At 36.5% G+C, this 19,076-nt stretch overlaps 1 protein-coding gene across 1 annotated transcript in view; it reads right to left on the reverse strand.

The window, feature by feature from the left end:
* LOC139695164 (zwei Ig domain protein zig-8-like) overlaps nucleotides 1–18,405 on the reverse strand; it is a 593,972-nt gene extending 575,567 nt beyond the window's left edge. Inside the window, exon 1 of the mRNA XM_071593824.1 lies at nucleotides 18,372–18,405. The gene's annotated coding sequence lies outside the window, so the exon portion shown is untranslated. The remainder of the gene's footprint in view (nucleotides 1–18,371) is intronic.
* Between the last annotated feature and the right edge of the window lie 671 nt (nucleotides 18,406–19,076).

The following is a 19,076-nucleotide window of genomic DNA, read 5'->3' on the forward strand; positions in this document are numbered from 1 at the left end:
AAGTAACATGATAAAATGTCTTGAAAAACTAAAAAATGCATAAAAGATTCTGAGGATATAGTCACATTAGTGAACATTGGTGATAAGTGTTATTTGATGGTCAAGGGTAATTATTAAAATCCACATAAAAATAATATCCGAATAGTTAAATTAGATAATTATTGTAGCCTATGCAATGAATTTAATTATTGGATAGTACATCTTTCATTAACGGTCTGAAAGTACACCTCCCTTCCCCCGCTTTCACCATCATACAAAATTCATGAAGTAATGCCAACCCTGGAGCAGAAAATGTGCGTGAGACATGTGTGTAAATGTACGTCATATTCGCTAACGATTGTGTAACCTTTGGGTAAGGGATATAAGACCAAGAATAATGCAACGGTTGGTTGCATTTGTAAGTAAATGGTGGATAACCATAATATGTTCAAGAATCATTTTTGTCGATGGTTTTGGTGGGGCTCACTTCCATTTCGTACATTGTGAAGCAAGGATAAGTTTAAAATACTTCTAATTTTACTACTAATAATACTACTAATATTATTCGCATTTTGTACATGGGTAGTCAATTTCACTTTTCAAACAACCATAGTGTGACTTTTTGTTTGCATGTGTCGAGAAGGAGAGTTCTCGAGCTGTTTACAGACTCGCGAGCATACAATTTAATTTTTCTCGGAAAAAATTGCACAGATCTAGTTGTATAGGTATGCATAAAGTAACTGAACGCCTGAAGCTATAATATTTAAATTATTGCATAAATCTTCGCTTCCATTGCGAGTTCCTTCACTCCCTTCATTCAACTCCCTTCAGTCGCGCTACTTAAACGATCTGTGTAGGCTTTTTCCTAGCCACGACGTGGAAATTTCTCCATGGCAGTAAAAGTCCCCGGGTGGAATAATAAATAAGAAAATCCCCGATGTGATTTTTATGTGCCAAAACACGGTGAAAAAGTGGACGCAGTGCATAGTGAAAGTGACGCATGTAGTATTTATATATATATCAATATAACAATATATCTATTTATTTTTATAAACGTCTGGAGACCATATTAAAGAAAAGCGCACATGTTACTGCAACCTCGTACGCCTTCTGACGATATCGTAAAAGTGGAAGTTGTTATGGGGGAGTAGGATATGTAGGCCGTAGGAAGGAGTGAAATAGAGCAGGATTTGACATGGAGCTATTTACGACTCATTTTTTCTCTACTTCTTTATAGGTTGGTGAAACTATGGAGTTGATGGGGAAAAGGTACGCGAAAGGTACCATTTTGGAAAATATCGATTCGGGGGTAAAAAACACTGTGAGCATTACTCGAGAAATTTACAATTAGCATTCACCATTGCATGTAAATTAAAAAACGCAATCCATAACACTCCTTTACTCATGAGCTTAGAAAGAGGTGAAGTTTTATATAAAATTAAAATATATATCAAAACATGTGAACGAATTTCGATATTATATCGAGTAAAAGAATTGATGACATTATGAATGGTATTCCACCAATGAAGGTATGTATGATTCCACATTCTCAAGCTTCACCTTACTAGACGTAGCGTGGCAACATACGCTACGTAAAATAAACCTGTCTTCGGTTTCACACACTCTCTGGCTCCCTTCATTCCGCCCAAAATGCCCTATTTCTTTTACTCACCTACCTTGCTTGACTAACACTCTCCCCTCTATCACAGTGTTCAACGTTCAATCACGAGTCCAAATCCTCTGCACCTGCGGGTCGGATTTTGCCTTTGATACGAAGTTTTTCGAGTTATTAGATCTGACTGATTTCTTTCCTCTCTTACGCTACCCTCGCCCCTTTCAATCGCGCTCACGATTGGGGAAAAGGAAACAAATCGCGCCCTCTTTGACATCCTCAATCCGCTCCTTTCGCGAGTCCTGATTTGTCTGCGCTCTAGAGAGGCAAGTAGGACTCGAAGGAGGCACTTGCGTATGGGTTGAAGGTGAAGGGAGATTGAGTGCGAATTTTACACGCCGTCGGGCTTAGTACTGGGTGAACTCTACCATCACCTAACAAACCGACCTTCAGTCTGATTACTGTGTTTGTCGTAATATACATTTATATCTAAGGTGGCAAAGAATGGACTCGCGTAACTTTCATCTCTTCGGCTCAGTAAATAATCAGGGATGTTCCATGGCCCCTTGCTCCCCGGATTGGAGCCCATGTGATCTTTTTCTTTGGGGATATCTCAAAGCTGAGGTAAACGAAGTTCGATCAAGGACCTTGGAAGGTCTTCAGGAGGCAATTACAGATTTTATCGCTGGAATAACGCAAATTATGCTGAAAAGAGTTTTCGTAAACTTTTTTGAGCGACTCAACAAACTATTTTCTTAAATATTTTATTTCTAACGACATTCTGTTATCCCCTAAAGAAAAGAACATGAAGAAATCGGGCTTCATCCTTTTAGTTTAATTATAAAACAGAAGGAACGGGTGTGGAGAATTTCCCCGGATACTTAGATTCCCTAGCGAAGGGAGTCATTGGACATTTAATTTTCATTCTTATTTGACGAGTCCACGGTTTTAACGGCGTCCCGCCCATTCGGAATAGTCAAATGGCGCCTTTTATTCAAGTGCATCAGAAATCCAAGATTTACTCGCCCTGGATGAGAATCGGCGCTCTTCACGTCCGGCTTGCTGTTATTCTTCGAATGGGCCGTAATTGCGTCACCAATGATTAATCTCTTTCCTCTTTGGCAGCCATAAAAAATAGAAAGTTTTTAATGAGCGCAATTCAGTTTTTGCTCAATGTTAATGCAACCATATTCCAACCCACTCCTCTGTTTTCTGTCTTAATTGCTACCGTTTCATCTCGAATGGCAAGTCTCAAATAGTCCTTCCCTCTACCCCGCCACTTTCTCCTTTCTGCTTGCATCTTAATCTCTCTCGCCGGCTCACTTCACCACGGTGATTTAATGAATAATACCTATATCATTTATGCGCAATTATCTCACGGGTATTTTTCATATATTCCGTGAAATTAATTGGGTGATTCACTCGTATTTGATTTTCTCATGAACTCGCTTTGGGCTATGGGATCTGATTCGCTTATCATTAAACTGTGCTGAAACTGCTTACAAGAGATGGTAGTAAGATATCGTGCCATTGTAGACACTCTTGATTATTCTTATTAATTGCATTTGATTTTAAAAATGGCCATTGACTGCTATCATTTTTTTAAAATAACTTTTTCACTAAACTTATAAATCCGACGAATAATAGAATGAAGCATGGGCGGAGAAATATGTATGAACATATTTAACTGGTACGTTATATTCGCATGCAATCATTGACAATCAGCTTTTCATTTAAAGCCAATAATTTTGGAAACACCATTTGTTTTTCCGCTTTCTCAAAGATTTAATTTGTGAGGCATATAAACGAAATGATTTATGCAGGACCTGTATATATAATTATTTCGTTTCTAATGTATTAGTATTATATATTTGAATTTGTGTTAACACACATATATAAACATACATACATATATGTATGTACATGTATATATATATATATATATATATATATATATATATATATATATATATATATATATATATATATATATATTATATACACACACACATTCAAGTACGAAAACCCGCCACGTAGCGAACACATATTCATATTCTGCATTTAAAACATGATCTGATTCTGAAGTTTAATTGAACGAAAGTTCAAATGAGTCTTTATTAAAGGATATGCAAACATTAAACAATTACTTTAAGAGCCCTTTCCTAAAAACTAATTATTTCATGGTATTTCCTGATTTTTAACGCACATAATTATCTGAGCATGTCGGTACATTTAATGTAACGAAAAATTAAGGTTAAGGTTGAAGTAAAATGCAAAATATGAACATGTTTACTCAACTACCGCTTATATGAATCGATCAATATGTATTCCGATTAATGAGATCAGTTGTAATCATTGTTTTTTCTACATTCATACCTACTACATTCATAAAACATCGCTGAATTCATCTCAGCAAGATGATCAGATACGGTTTTGCCTGTTAGTTAAGATTCTCGACTCCTTTCGTAACGTTCTTCTAGTCCCTATTCTTGGTATACTAGCATTTCGTAAACCTAAAAGCGGAATCAGAATTTATTTTAATCCAACCATTATAAAAAGGTAATAGATGATGCGATACCGACGTGATAGGCGATAATACTCAAGGGTTAACGACGCCTCTTTAACACACATCTATCTCTTTAATTGAATTTTCCAAGAAACACACCCTTGAAGTAGCATCCCATCAACCATTTCAGCTTTAATTATTTATGTGTACTAATATGGGTAACACAGAAGCAAATGTTTAAATTATTTAGACCACTCATTAAGTAACAAATGTGCTCGCCAAGTTGTTTTAGAAGTCGAGATCGAATTATATTTTTTTTATTTCTAAAAAGAATAAGTATCGGAAAGGCATCATCTTTTAAAATATTTACTTTTGATCTTAAATACATTTCAGACCACCTCTGGACGTAGGCACTTGCTTTGATGGTGGAATGACACTATTGGTGTATGAGGTTTTAACTCAGCTCTTTGGAGTTCAAAAACCAGCTTTTAGTTCTGCGTTTCGATAATACTGGATACGGGACAGGATCCTTCTCCGAAAATAATTTTTTTCTCGAAGGGTTAAAAAACGGGCGAGTTCGCTGGGTAACCAAGACTCATCTGACAACCCTTGAAGTAACTGGTAAGTGGGAAGCTAGTTTAAAAAAAATAAATTATATAGATCGCTCTAAGGACTTCAATTAAAACACAACTTGTTATCTTTTAATCTTTGGAAACTTTGCAGAAGGAATAAATCCTCTCACTGAGTTCCTTGTTGTATGAGCGTTAATTTTACTTGAAAAGTTTTTGGAACAAAAACCATCAAAAGATGATCTTCTCACAGTCTGCGATAACTCTGCCGTCGTCCATAAGTGAGATGGATAGCGGCGTGCATGGGGGACTGAGGTTATCCACGCGAATTTTTAGTGCAATATTATTGTAGTGTGATGTGAATTTGACATAAAAATTTATGTATGCCACCGGCTTTTATCTACATTAGATGGAATATACGGACTACAATTCATTGCTTATGGAACCACCAATTTCCCATTAAAAAGGGTGCTTATGCTTATTTTACTATGGCGATGAATAAAAATCCAATTATGAACATTTTTAATGCCAGCGGTATATTATAATTTACTAGCATTATTACTAACATTTATTAGCCGGTGCACTTTCAGATCTGCCATGAGTTTATCCCCTCTCAACTTAGCCAAGCAATCTCACAGTAATTTTGGATCGTTTCTATTCATAAAGTTAGGTTACTTCTTATGTAGGTAAAAATATAATGTACATTTTTGAAAGAGCTTATTAAAAATTTACGGTGGAGCAATTGTATACGGGGTCTTTGTAAAAAATGCTCCTGGAATATTTTATCAGGTTTCAAATTTACGCTACAGTGCGGTCATTTAAGTATCTCCAGAATATGCGATCGCTTTAATGAAAATGACTCACATCACATTAAAGCTTGTTCTATTGAAAAATTATGTAAATATTAGAGTTTTTCAAAGTAATCACGTGGGTATACAATGAAAACGGCACCATTTCCAAGCCGTTAGTCGCGGTGACACATTTTCATTGATTCATATCGCCAATTGTTGGCCGATCGTTTTGAAAGTAAAATTAATTCATCTTGGTTTTAATATCCATCAAGTTTAATCATTTTTATTCCATGATTTTTCTTCCATTTGTACACTCTAAAAGGTTACTCTGCTAGAGTTGCAGCAATAGATATTCTACCGGTTAAGGCAGGAATTGCACGGTCACAGCCTAAATATCTTCCTCTTGATTAATAAAGTCAATTTAATTATATTTATCTATTTAATTAAAATAGTAAAATCTTTTATTTTGCATTTATGTTATTTTACCAGTGGTTGTTGAATTTCTACAGGTATCTTTTCTTCCGATTTTCATGCAATAAAAGGAAATTTCAAATGCTCTCTTTAGTAGCATTGAGCTGTTTTTGACAAACATATCAATTTCTGATTATTCCTTTACAAAAGGGAATTTATAGTTTTTTTTATGTTAGAGTGAAGATAAGATTTTTTCCAAGGCTGCTAGAGTGAGACTTATTATCATTCGACGGAAACATCCTCTAAAGAAACTGCGGGAGATGCCGCAACAGTAACTTTTAACGGAGTCATCCGCTAATGTGCATTTCAATGCAACAATTTCAGAGCGTAAAAATCACTCGCCTTGACTGGGACTCGAACCCAGATCCCTCAATATCCGGTCGAGTGCTTTAGCCACTTAAGCTACCGAGGCGTCCTCTTAAACTCTGAAATTTTGCGGCTTTTAAAGGAACTAGATGTTATGACGAAATACCGTACATACAATGTCACATGTATTCGTAGTCGTGCGCGAGGCGCCACTGTCCACGAGGTTAAAGCCAACTTTTAAACACGTATGGTGTTTTCCCTTTGACAAATTCCAAAGAAACTGCGGGAGATGCCGCAACAGTAACTTTTAACGGAGTCATCCGCTAATGTGCATTTAAAGTTAAATAAATAGTTGATAAAATTAAATAAAGTTAAAAAGTTAAAATAAAGTTAAATAAAGTTGATAAAAGGCGAATGATTTTTACGCTCTGAAATTGTTGCATTGGAAACATCCTCTGCTGTAATCGCTGTTGACTCTGGCTGTGGAGTGTTTCCACCGATCTTTTGTATCTTCGTCTGCTGCACTAGAATAAAATATTTCCTTTGTAATAAAATTAACTGTAGATTATTTTTCTACATTTTTTAAATACCTGAGATCTACGAGTAAACGATAGTGAACCGACATCTGTACCTTTAATGCACGTAACTGATTAAAAGTAGCAAATTTCATTTTATGAGGAACAAAAATTAACATTTGTTTACTACTAAACACTAGACTAATGATTCAACAATTTTGCATTTAAATACCGTTTCACCAAAATTTCCTGAAATTTCTTAACAACCTGATGTTTGTGAAAACCTTTGGATGCCATGCTTATGCAGACAAATCTGGCCAAAGAATCGGTTTAAGAGCTTCGTAAAACATAATGCTTAATCATTTCTAAGATGCCTAAGTTCATGGAATTAAGTCACGGAAACCATTATTTACTTTTCCGCATTTGCTGATTCAAAAAGAGAAACGATTACCCGCTTCAGTGTTATGTGTGTGTTGAGAATAATTTTTAATTAATGGTATAGAGCGAATGTAAAAAAATTCTTTGAATGTATTCATTTCATTTTATTTGTTAATTTTTGCATGACGATAACTATGCTATATTTTTAAACTGATATTTGTCGAATATAATTACATTGAAAATAGCTTATCTTAATTTATTGGGAATACATATCGCGCCTAATTTTTGGAATGGACGGCTAACATTATACGTTAACTAATAATTTAAGGTCTTATAATGTTGTCTTACTCACTGATAACCGAAAATTAAAAACTTCTGTAACGTATCAGCGTAATCTCCCTGTAGTTACACAGACACAACTCTTACAGAGTCGATGCTATGATTCCATGACCTCGGAGAACATTTCAATTGGGGCCTAATTGTCAGATAGAAATGGCTCATACAGGAATGGAACGAATGGTAAGAATTCGTTGAACTGTCGTACCTAATAGTGAATATTTATCTGTACATTGAACTGATATTTGTTCTGCATTCATGAAGCGTTCCCGCGTATATTAAGCTTGACCAGATCTCTTTATCTGCTCCCAATCCCGATATAAATTTCTTAGCTTCGTCTAGCAAGTCTTGGCAATGCTTCGGATATCGATACTCCTAAGGTTTTTAGTTTCCTCTACAAAAGATACATCATAACACCCCAAACCTTTTTTTCAATTATGTATACTTTCAACTTCCCTTCATTCTGCTCAAAAAGCCTATCCTTCTCCTCTCTCTACCTTGCCTACCTGATAGTTTCCCACCAATATATGCCAGAACCTTTAACATTCCACTGCTATAAACATTTTCTGCATACACCTTTTCGGCTACGTTTTGATTTCTCCCAACCATCCTCAATCTTCCCCTACCAGTACAAAGTGTGGTGAGGGAAGGGAGAGGTTAGGAAGTGAGGAGAGTGGATGGAAATCCAAAGAAAGCATTTATAGGTCGTAATATTTAAAACCTTCATACCTTTGAAGAATTTTCTTTTGCTCATCTACAATCCAATATTTCTTCAAAATCAGGTTCAGATCACTCACCTGGAACAAAAATAGAAATACATAATTAATAAAAGAAGGGAAAGAATCAGAAACTGCGGTTTTCAGATGTATTTCAAAGTTGAAAAATACAAGAGGCAAAGATGGCATAGATTTAGCTTACCTGAAACGGTGTGGGAGACTTCCTGGACGCGTTCATAATTTTCAGAATTGAACGGAATTAATAGAAATGAAGAAGCTTTTAAACATTATAAAAATTATAGGTTTATAAATTAAAAATAATAGTCTCAATGGACCTTAGCATTAGAGCGTAAAAAAAGGTCAAGTGTCACTATATTTGCATCTCTCACAATGGAGAATGTCTTTGTTATTTAAAATTCAGGAAACAGATCAGTACGATGCATTTTTTGTAGGTTCCATTCGGTTATATTTCATGAATATTGATGATGAATCTATTTTAGTACCCACACTCCTGTTTTTTGAGAATTTTTTCATCAAAAAAATTTTAAATTTTGCTAATGCAATCTCATAAATCCCAAAAAATAGCCCAATTAAATGAATTCAGTTTCCAACGGATTGCAGATTAAGTTGACTAAAAATATGTATTTGTTGATTTTTCATTTGAATGAGGTTTTCTTTAACTTTGTTTAGAAAAAACCCATTACTGATAATATTAATTATTTTATATAAAGTGTTTTACATGATGTAATCTTACTAATTGAGAATAAATACCGCTGAAAATAAGTGGCATTAACAAGTATCTTCCTACCTGTGACAAATTTCTTTTGAAAATATCCTATCATTTATTTTAAAATTCAGGAGAGTATTTTTCGAATAAAATGCACATGAGGAAGGTAGATGGAATTAAATATTTAAAAAAAATTATTTTATTTTAAGTATCAATTATGGGTAAAAGGAAAGTAATTTGTTGTTCATTTTGGACTCACTCAAATAATGTACTATTTGTACAAATTATAATTCAATTTATTTGGTCAAAAATACTGAAATAATTAGTTAAATCGGGTAATTTGCCCAAACTTACACGCATCTGAGGTTCAGAATCTTATGTATTCTTTCCCCATGCCTCTCCGAACGTTAGTTCATAATATTCGGTGTCACATAATCGACTAGGAATGGATTATTACTTAATGGAACCTAGTAAAACATTAATACATTTAATTTTTATAAGACAATGTTACATAAACTAATAAAAAAACCATAGTTACATTGCATTCCTCATTGATCGTGTTTTCAAAATTTGGTGACGATCTTTTCTCCATTAGCGTAACCACGTAATGTTAGACATCATCCAAAAACTACTTGTTTGCTTTAATTTACCTTGCCTCTCAAGACTATATCCTTCACGTACAGCCCACGAGAACATTATCTCAGGCTGCAAATCAGTTCGTGACATGACATTATCCTCATTGCTCTTCAATCAAGGGAGAAGGCGAATGGTAGAGGGAGATACGATATTAGTGGGTACTGAGAAAAGGGTAACTGCTGCTATGCTCTCTCTCTCTAGTTGCAAATAGGCACTGGGTGGAGTCGGGAGTACTTTCAATTCAGCAAAAGGATAAAACATCCGGCCTTTAGTCAGTCTTAAAAAAAACGAAATTGTTTTGAAAAATGGGAAGCAGAAAAGGATTTGAATTTCTCTGGAGGCAAAAAATCTTGGGATTGTTCATGAGAGAATGCTGACATTTGCAAAACATACTTGAATGGAGTAAACTGATAAAAACTCAAGCTGGGAAGTTATCAGTGATGGACAGAGCTAAGGCCTCAATAGTAAACAGGGAAAGGGCCGAAAAGGAAAGGAGAGTGGTGTATGCGTAACGTTTTTAGGGGGGAGTCAGAGTAGGCTAACGGTAAATAGAATGAAGTTGAGGGGAAAAGAGGAATGGAAATGAAGGATGGAGTGGGGTTAAAATAAAATGGATTGGTTTGGTGAGTGCGAGAGGAAAGGTAAGGGTTGCAGAAATAAGATTTACTTTTTGGTGCTGCGGAGTTTTGGTCAATCTCCCTCATCTCAGATCCTGTTTAGACATTCTCTTAATGCTTTGTAGATTTTAGAAATTTGGTATCTTTTGCCGTAACATTATAGTGTTTTTGCCCACCATCACAAGAGACTTTTTGCAAACTAAAACCTAATAGTTTTTTTAAAGGACTAGTTAATAATTAATCCACATCAATTATGCAAATTCTATTCTAGATATGTTTGAGATATATATTCTAAGAAAAAATATACATATAAAATATGTATATATATATATATATATATATATATATATATATATATATATATATATATATACATATACACACACACCTGTATATATATATATATATAGAAACATCATGGCTCCTATATATATATATATATATATATATATATATATATATATATATATATATATATATATATATATATATATATATATATATATATATATATATATAGTACAATACACAGTAACACACAATATAGAAACACAAAAAAAGAAGAACACTCACACGTTATTTCTTGATATTTCGACGGAAACAATCCGTCTTCCTCTGAAGATATAGAAGTAATGATCATTACTTCTATATCTTCAGAGGAAGACGGATTGTTTTCGTCGAAATATCAAGAAATAACGTGTGAGTGTTCTTCTTTTTTTGTGTTTCTATATTGTGTGTTACTGTGTATTGTACTATTCGGCACTTCTGTGTTACGTCTACGAAAGCATATATATATATATATATATATATATATATATATATATATATATATATATATATATAGGAGCAATATATATATATATTATTTACATAATTAACCCAGTATTTTCATATTAGATTTACTTTTTCTACTTAAAATATAAATAATAAACTGTTGATGCTGGTTTACAGCAGGCATAATTCTAGCCTGAAGCCTTAATCGTTACAAGGAGCAATGCTGTATATATATATATATATATATATATATATATATATATTTTTTTTTTTTTTAAAGGTAATCTACCGGTTAAGGTAGGTTTTTGAATGGACACAACTACCAAACAAATATTTTATTACTCCTAATAAAACACAAAATCCATCATCCTACTCTATATCAGGTCCCTCTTCATCTCCGAGTACTTTCTTCCTCCCTTCATCCCGTCCAACATCCCTATCCTGTTTCTTCCCTTTCCTCTTTTGCCCAACATTCTACCCTCTATCACAGTTTTCAACATCCCACTGCCGGTCAACACCCCCTTAATCCACTTTTCCTGACTCCATAGGATTGCTCCCAACAAGGCCCTCTCTTCGCCCACCATACCAAGCACTTCCTCATTTGTTTTCTTCTCTGTCCATTTCACCTTCTCCATTCTTCTCCACACCCACATTTCAAAAGCCTCCAATCTACGTCCATCCTCCTGCTTCAATGACCACGTTTCCGCACCGTACATAGCTACACTCCATATCAAAGTTTTTACAAGTCTTTTCTTAACATCCTTACTCAAAGTCCCTGTCATCAACTCCCTCCTCCTTGTGAAAGCCTCTTTGCCTAGCGCAATTCTTCTCCTTACGTCCCTACTACTTTGACCGTGTTGGTCCAAAACAATACCGAGATACGTAAATTGTTCTACCTGCTCTAGTTTTTGCCCTCCTATTTTAATGTTAAGCTTGGCCTTTTTCTTTCTAGAAAATCGAATAACCTTTGTTTTATTAATATTGATTCTCATCCCATACCTGTCGCACTGAATTTCCATTTCACTCAGCAATGCTTGCAGCTCCTTGGCCGACTGACAAACTAAAGCTTGGTCATCAGCAAACCTAACTGATTTTACGAATTCCCCGCCCACTTTCATTCCTACCTCTAGTTCTTCCCATGCCTCTTTGATCATTTCCTCTGCATACAGGTTGAACAGCAACGGTGATAATGGGCAACCCTGCCTTACACCCCTTCCTAACACTGCCCATCCTGACTCCCCGTTCCCCACTCGTACCTGAGCAGTCTGAGACATGTACAGGTTGCGGATTAGCCTCCTTTCCCTCCAATCTATTCCTATTTTCTGCAATAGACTCATTAGTTTTTCCCAATTCACTCTATCAAACGCTTATTCGAAATCTACGAAACAGGCAAATACCTCCTGGTTGTGTTCTATATTCCTCTCGATTAATAATCTCTCCCCTTCCTGAACCCAAACTGATCATCCCCTAAGTAATCATTTGCCCTACTCTCTATCCTTTTGTTTATGATCCTGAGAACAACTTTAGCTACATGGGATATCAAACTAATTGTCCTATAGTCCTCACATGACGTGGCCTTTACCTTTTTCGGAATAGGAACTAAAACTGATCTCACAAAGTCTTCCGGCCAGATTCCCTCCTCATAAATACTACGGATCAGCCCATATAGCCTCTTCCTCCCACATTTTCCTAAGCATTTTAAAAGTTCCACGGGAATGTTATCTACCCCCACGGACTTCTTTAGTTTCATCTCCCTTAAAGCCCTTTCTATCTCATTGTCTAGTACGCCTGGACCTAAGCTGTCTTCCTCTACGTCAATTTCTTTTTCAATGTCTAACTTTGTTGGTCTGAGTTCTTTACTATACCGTTCTTCTAAATACTCCTTCCATCTCTCTTGGATCTTTCCTGCGTCAACTATTACCATACCCGCCTTATCTCTAACTGTTAGCATAGCTCTTCCTTTCTTACTTCCCGATAACGATTTAACTTTGCTGTACAGCGCACCGATTTCACCCTCCCCCTGCAGACTTTCCATATCCTCGCACTGCGTCTTCCACCATGCTTCCTTTGCTTTATTTGTTGCCCGCCTAAATTTATTGTTTAATTATTTGTACTTCATTTTGCCTAATTCTGTATTTATATTCTTCCATTTTCGCCGCTCATCCATCTTTGTAATCATCTCATCCGTGATCCATGGTTTCCTAGTCCTTTTAGCGTTAACGGTTCCAATGTGTCTTTTGCGGCTTTAGACAACCCTTTCTTGATCATTTCCCATTTTTCTTCGATGGTACTAAGCCCTTTACCATCCTCCATGATTTTCTCTACCGCCTGTTTGTATTCCTTCCTTTTCAACCCATTTAATGCTTCTACATTCCATTTTCTGACTCGCCGCCCCTGCCTTATCTTTTTGAAACGTACGCTACATTTCATAACAACTAAATTGTGGTCTGAGTCCGCATCCGTTCCCGGGAAGCTGTGGGATTTTATCACACTGTTCCTAAACCTGTGTCTAACCAGGATATAATCTAGCTGATACCTTTCTGAGTCACCTGGCATTTTCCATGTATACCTGCGTCTTTTGTGGTGTCTAAACCAAGTGTTGGTGATGACTAACCGCTGTCTCCTGCAGAACTCAACTGCTTTCTCCCCGCGGTCATTCCTCGAGCCTAAACCGTAGTCCCCGACCTCATCACCATCTCTTCCTTCGCCTACCGTCGCATTCATATCCCCTTCACTATCAAATGTTTCCCTGCTGGAACACACGCGATCATGTCCTCTAACTGATCGTATATCTTATCGACCTCTTCTTCCTTATGGTTGCTCGGTTGCATGTATACCTGAATAATAACTAAGTTCGTCGGTTCTGCTTTTATCTCCACTAGTAGTATTCTATCCGTTATCTGCTCTATGTTGACTACGCTTCTTCCTACCTCTTCATTTAATACTATGGCAACCCCTCGTTGGCTCTCGTCCCCACCGCTGTATATTATTCTATACTTATCACTCCAGTAATCCCCGCTATCTTTCCATCTCACCTCGCATAGACCTAAAATATCTATATTTCCCCTTTCCATCTCTCGCTTAACATTCTCCAATTTCCCTGTCCTCATGATTGTCCTAACATTCCACGTTCCTATTCTAACTAATTTTGTCTTCTTCTCCTGCGTCTTCTGTCCTGCTGCTGCTGGTTTTCCCTTGCAAGGGTTTCGTGGGATGACGACCGCGGAAGCCTTGCCTCCCCCGCTGCCGGGCACGACACACGGCCGATTGGGCCGAGCCCCGTAGTTGCCAGGACTCAAAATATCTGTATAGTCTATCGTGTAAATCTTGGGAATGATAATTGAGGTGGTTTATATATATATATATATATATATATATATATATATATATATATATATATATATATATATATATATATACAGCATTGCTCCTTATAACGATTAAGGCTTTAGGCTAGAATTATGCCTGCTGTAAACCAGCATCAACAGTTTATTATTTACATTTTAAGTAGAAAAAGTAAATCTTATATGAAAATACTGGGTTAATTATGTAAATAATGGTCTACACATCTCAGGTTTTTATTGAAAGAAACAACCATTTTTCATTGGCATTATTTTGGTGGAAATTTCTATTATTAGTCTCAAGAAATTAATATTGGCTTATAGCTTATAACTGCCTCTGACAAAAAAAAATCGTGCAAACAATTTCCTTAATGTGACACATCAGGTTTTCCATAATTTCGATCAAAAAGCAAAGATTATGATCGTTAATTTCAAAATATAAAGTAAGGGCAGGCTCTCTTTTTTGAAAATTCTGTTCAAGGAATGAGTTACTTACTCTATTTTCTTCTAAATTTATTCCGTGATTTATCTTCCTATAATGCTTGATAAATATAACCTGTATTTAGAAAATAATTGAAAGCAAAAGACACATGTTAAGACGGACAATGATGAATATAAAAATGAAATAATAAAATTTCAGGAGTTCAAATTATTTGACATCCTATTATATTTATTCAACATTTGAAAAAAATCAATCAGATCAGATTAAGGTGCTATTTGCAATAAGATCGGAAACCGTGAGAGTTAAAACTCTGTTGCTGTATATTCATCGCTTGCTCTCCTTTTTTTGTGTATCTTTCTACCCCATCGTATTGCTCTATCCTTTTTATTCATTGTTCTCCTTCCTATTGTGAACTTCATCATATCCTACATCACTATTCAATATTTCCCCGTTCCTATTTTCTCCGTTGTTCTCGGATCTCCCTAAGTAAATCATTATTTCTGCTCATTCCTTTCGAAAACCTCGGCGTTTGTCTCCCTCATATTTATTTCCTTTATCCTTTCTTCCGAAATGTATCGCTATCCAGTCTGTTTCCAACCCAAATCTACCTTATTCAGTAGGAAATGCTATTGTAATAATGGGCTTTAATCTAGTTCTAGTTCTCAAACTTAACCATACATGTATTCTTAAATCTATCCAAAATCCTATTTATAAGATTGAATTACCAAAAGTTGTGAATAAAAATATTGGATCCAACCCAAGTACTTAAAACGCAAAGTTATTTATTTTTCAGATTATAAAAATTATCGTACAGAAAAGTTGCGATCCCTTCAGTCTAAATAACCTAAAATGTTTCACGAGCTTTCCTTTGCAGCACGCTGCGTCATTAAATGCTGGCGTTTTATGGCCAGGGACTGATTTTACCTTTGTGATTATTTGGGACTTGTGTACCACCTGACACTGTCTATCAGCATATGTGGATTTTAATAATGATAATAATAATAATAAATTCAAATAGGAATGCTCACAAAATTTAGGATTCGAAAATTTTTAAATGTTACACCAAGAGAAGGATAAGCACAACTACAGAGAAAAAATTAAAACTGTGACAAAAATTAGTTTATAAATACCAAAAGTAAACATATAAAATTGTGCACATAATTCTTTAAAAACTATAATGATTTTCGATTTTATGTCAATTTTAGGCTTGAGAGAAAGAATAGATGCCCTTTCGGTGACTCTTCTGATGACACATTGCACTCTCCTGGCGGGTCAGAAATAATTACTTTTGGTAAGGCCATCAATACGAGATTGGTCTATAGTTAGGAGCAGTACGAAATTCAGTCCACGAAGCGTCTGTTTCTCAGTAAGGCGGCTGCCACGCTAAACAACAACTAGGCAGGCAACAAGAAACACCAAATTCATTTGTCTCATGATAATAGTAGATGGTACCAGATGCCAGTAGATGGTAGCCATTGCAGTTGCAATGCCTGGTATTGCAACTGCAATGGCATTGCAACCAGGCATTGCAACTGCAGGTAGTAAAGGGAGAGTTGACCTTATTTTAATTCCACAGGTAACTACTAAGATATTTTGTGAATTTCCCAATGGCGGTGAGGGATTAGTTGAATCATAATCATTTGATCGAAATAAAAGTTAAAAATTTTAAAGAACCAAATAAAACATACCTGTACATATTACAGAATGTGTCGAGTAATTTCCAAAGAAACTGCAAGAGATGCCGCAACAGTAACTTTTAACGGAGTGATCCGCTAATGTGCATTGATATGTCGAGTGCATACTTATAAAAAATAACCTATATTATAAACTGTTTTATTTCGTTAAACCATTAATTAGTACTATTAATACTAAATAAGTATTTTCACAACTACTAGTAGTGCTATTAGTTGATAAAATATTACCCCATTGCTAATCATGCTCTCTTAATCCAAAAACCTTCTTTATATCGTTGGCGTGTTACCCTCCGGATAAGGAATGTATGAATGAAATTAATTGCCAGTTTCTACTTCGAGGATGGTTAACTATGCTACGTTCAATTATCGCCTTCAGCGAAATAGCGCCAGACCGAATAATAGAAGATCGGTTGGCAGTTGAAAGAAGAGATCATTACGAGTATGCAATAACACTTAGGAGTGCATTTCACGCATGCACAGTTTGGGGGCTGTTTCTTTCCCTCCGTCGCCTGTGATTCCCTTGGAGTACCAGACACGAGAAAAGTTATACGATTAATGTATAGTTGGATCGGGAACTAATTGAACTAGGTACTCCACATTTCGCGAACGATTGTTCTTCACACTAGGCCACCATGGCACCAGTTACCAAAGAAAGGCTGGAGCATAGTTTATCATCGATAAGTTGAGTATGAATAAGTAGAAGTTGATAGTAATTGAGGGATCAGTCAAGCCATCAGTCATTTAGTACAAGAGGCGGACGCAAGTGCGAACATCATTCGTATTTCATTAACTTCTCTACTCAAGCATTAATTATTAAAGGAGGCAACCAACAGCTGATAAACATCGTGTAATTAGGTATAGGTGGGCAGTAAATGTAAAATGAGCATGTTCAGGGAATGTGGGAAGGATGGAAAAAAACTTGGACTCAGAATTACCCTACTACTAATAATAGCCGCCAAGAGGTTTCCAATATAACATCCCAGCCAACGATTGGCGTACCACACTACATAGCATCAAAATAGGAATCGAAATGTCTCTAATAAGTTCACACAGGAACTCAAACTCAGTCTATCGAAGTGATAAGTAGGACTCGAACCAAACATCCCCAGGTGGTGATTGAAACAGATGTATTGAATTAGAAAGGCAAACGTCTTTATTATTGCAGTAGAATTCAGAAACTTTACGTTCAATTTCAATCATTGAATTTTTGCAGAGAAGTTGGAATAAGGTTACTGGGCAAGCAGGAGAATGCCACCAATTCCGAGCCAAGTGGAACACCCGAAGGTAAAATCCCGGAGATAAGAATGGAGTGAAATCATTGAAAGGCCACTGGCCAACTGTAGGAAACTTAGTTAAATTTTACGAATATCGATTAAATGTTATTGCTAATTGAATTTCTCTGTTAAAAATTAGATGAGCTCTTGGGCAAATGCGACTGAAAGGTATAGCCTGGTGGCTATTCATATAACTGACATTTCTGAAGGTACTCTACTTTCTTATTTCCATTGGTCATGCGACGGGACTCGATTTTCGGCTATCGCAAATGGGATTCGAATAGGGAAAGGAACTCGATGGAGGGAGAAGACCCTTTGGGAAGGGCGGAGTCGAATGAAAATCCCGGAAAGTAATTTCGCAGCGAGGGTCTTGGAGCAAATAACCGAGGGACCCCACCCTGCAAGAGTGTTTCTCGAGTATTGTCGAACAATCTATTGAATGGGAATGGAGGGAAAAGAGAAGAGTTTTGGGCGAGGGAAATCGGTGTGCGGAGGAGGGTTTGGGGGGTGTAAGAAACGGGTTCTGGGTGGGAGAATGGATGTAAGGCCCGTGAGAGGGAAGAAAAGTAGGAAAGAGAGACAAGGCTGCAATATCCGGCCCTTACGTGATGACATTGTATCTCACCAATGGAGGAATTTCCGTCGCGTAGCGAGCGTATCCAACTTAGGTTCGCAAAAACCTCTAACCTGGTTTCTTCACGCCAATATCCCCGCCCCATGGGTCCTTCCTCCTTCCCCTCCCTGATCAAAACTGCTACACGTGCAGCCCGAAGTTACGGCCTGCGCAGGCGACCAGCCAAAAGGGGGGACGCGCGGGGTAAATTGAGTTGTTCTCTGTCCGGCGAATCTTTTCGTCGTCCTCTATGGAAAGAAAAGAGCGGTGCAGAATGGGTTACTAGAATGTTCGAGAGAAGGGTTGGAGTCTGAGAGAGAGGGGGGGGGGAGGATGAAAAGACAGGATATACGGCCGGAGGGAAAGTTTTAAAAGTGTCCCTGTAGATCGAAGGAAATATACTGAGTGAGACCTACTGGTTTTAGGGAGTTGAGGAAGGATAGGGTTCAGTGAGGGACCGAGTTGTCCATTTCCGGACCAGTTGAAAGACAATGATGGAAAGACAAGGTGGGGGAGATGTATATGTGAAAGCGTTAACTCAAATTAGTACCCATATAGTAATTCAATTTTGGACGTTTTTATTCACCTAAGGGTCGCAGATACCTGAACTGAAATCTACATTGCCAGCTCCCTTACTTACCCAAATCTCTATCGTATTGATTTAAATTAATAATTTTTGCTTGCGTCTTAATTTGAGATAAAAATTGAATCTTGTAAGGAAATTATGGTTTTAACATCACAAACAATTAGTAATTCCGATAGAAAAGGCGTAACGACTC

This window comes from Hetaerina americana, unplaced genomic scaffold, assembly GCF_022747635.1.
Source record: "Hetaerina americana unplaced genomic scaffold, ioHetAmer1.1.p SCAF_6, whole genome shotgun sequence".
Taxonomy (NCBI): Eukaryota; Metazoa; Arthropoda; class Insecta; order Odonata; family Calopterygidae; genus Hetaerina; species Hetaerina americana.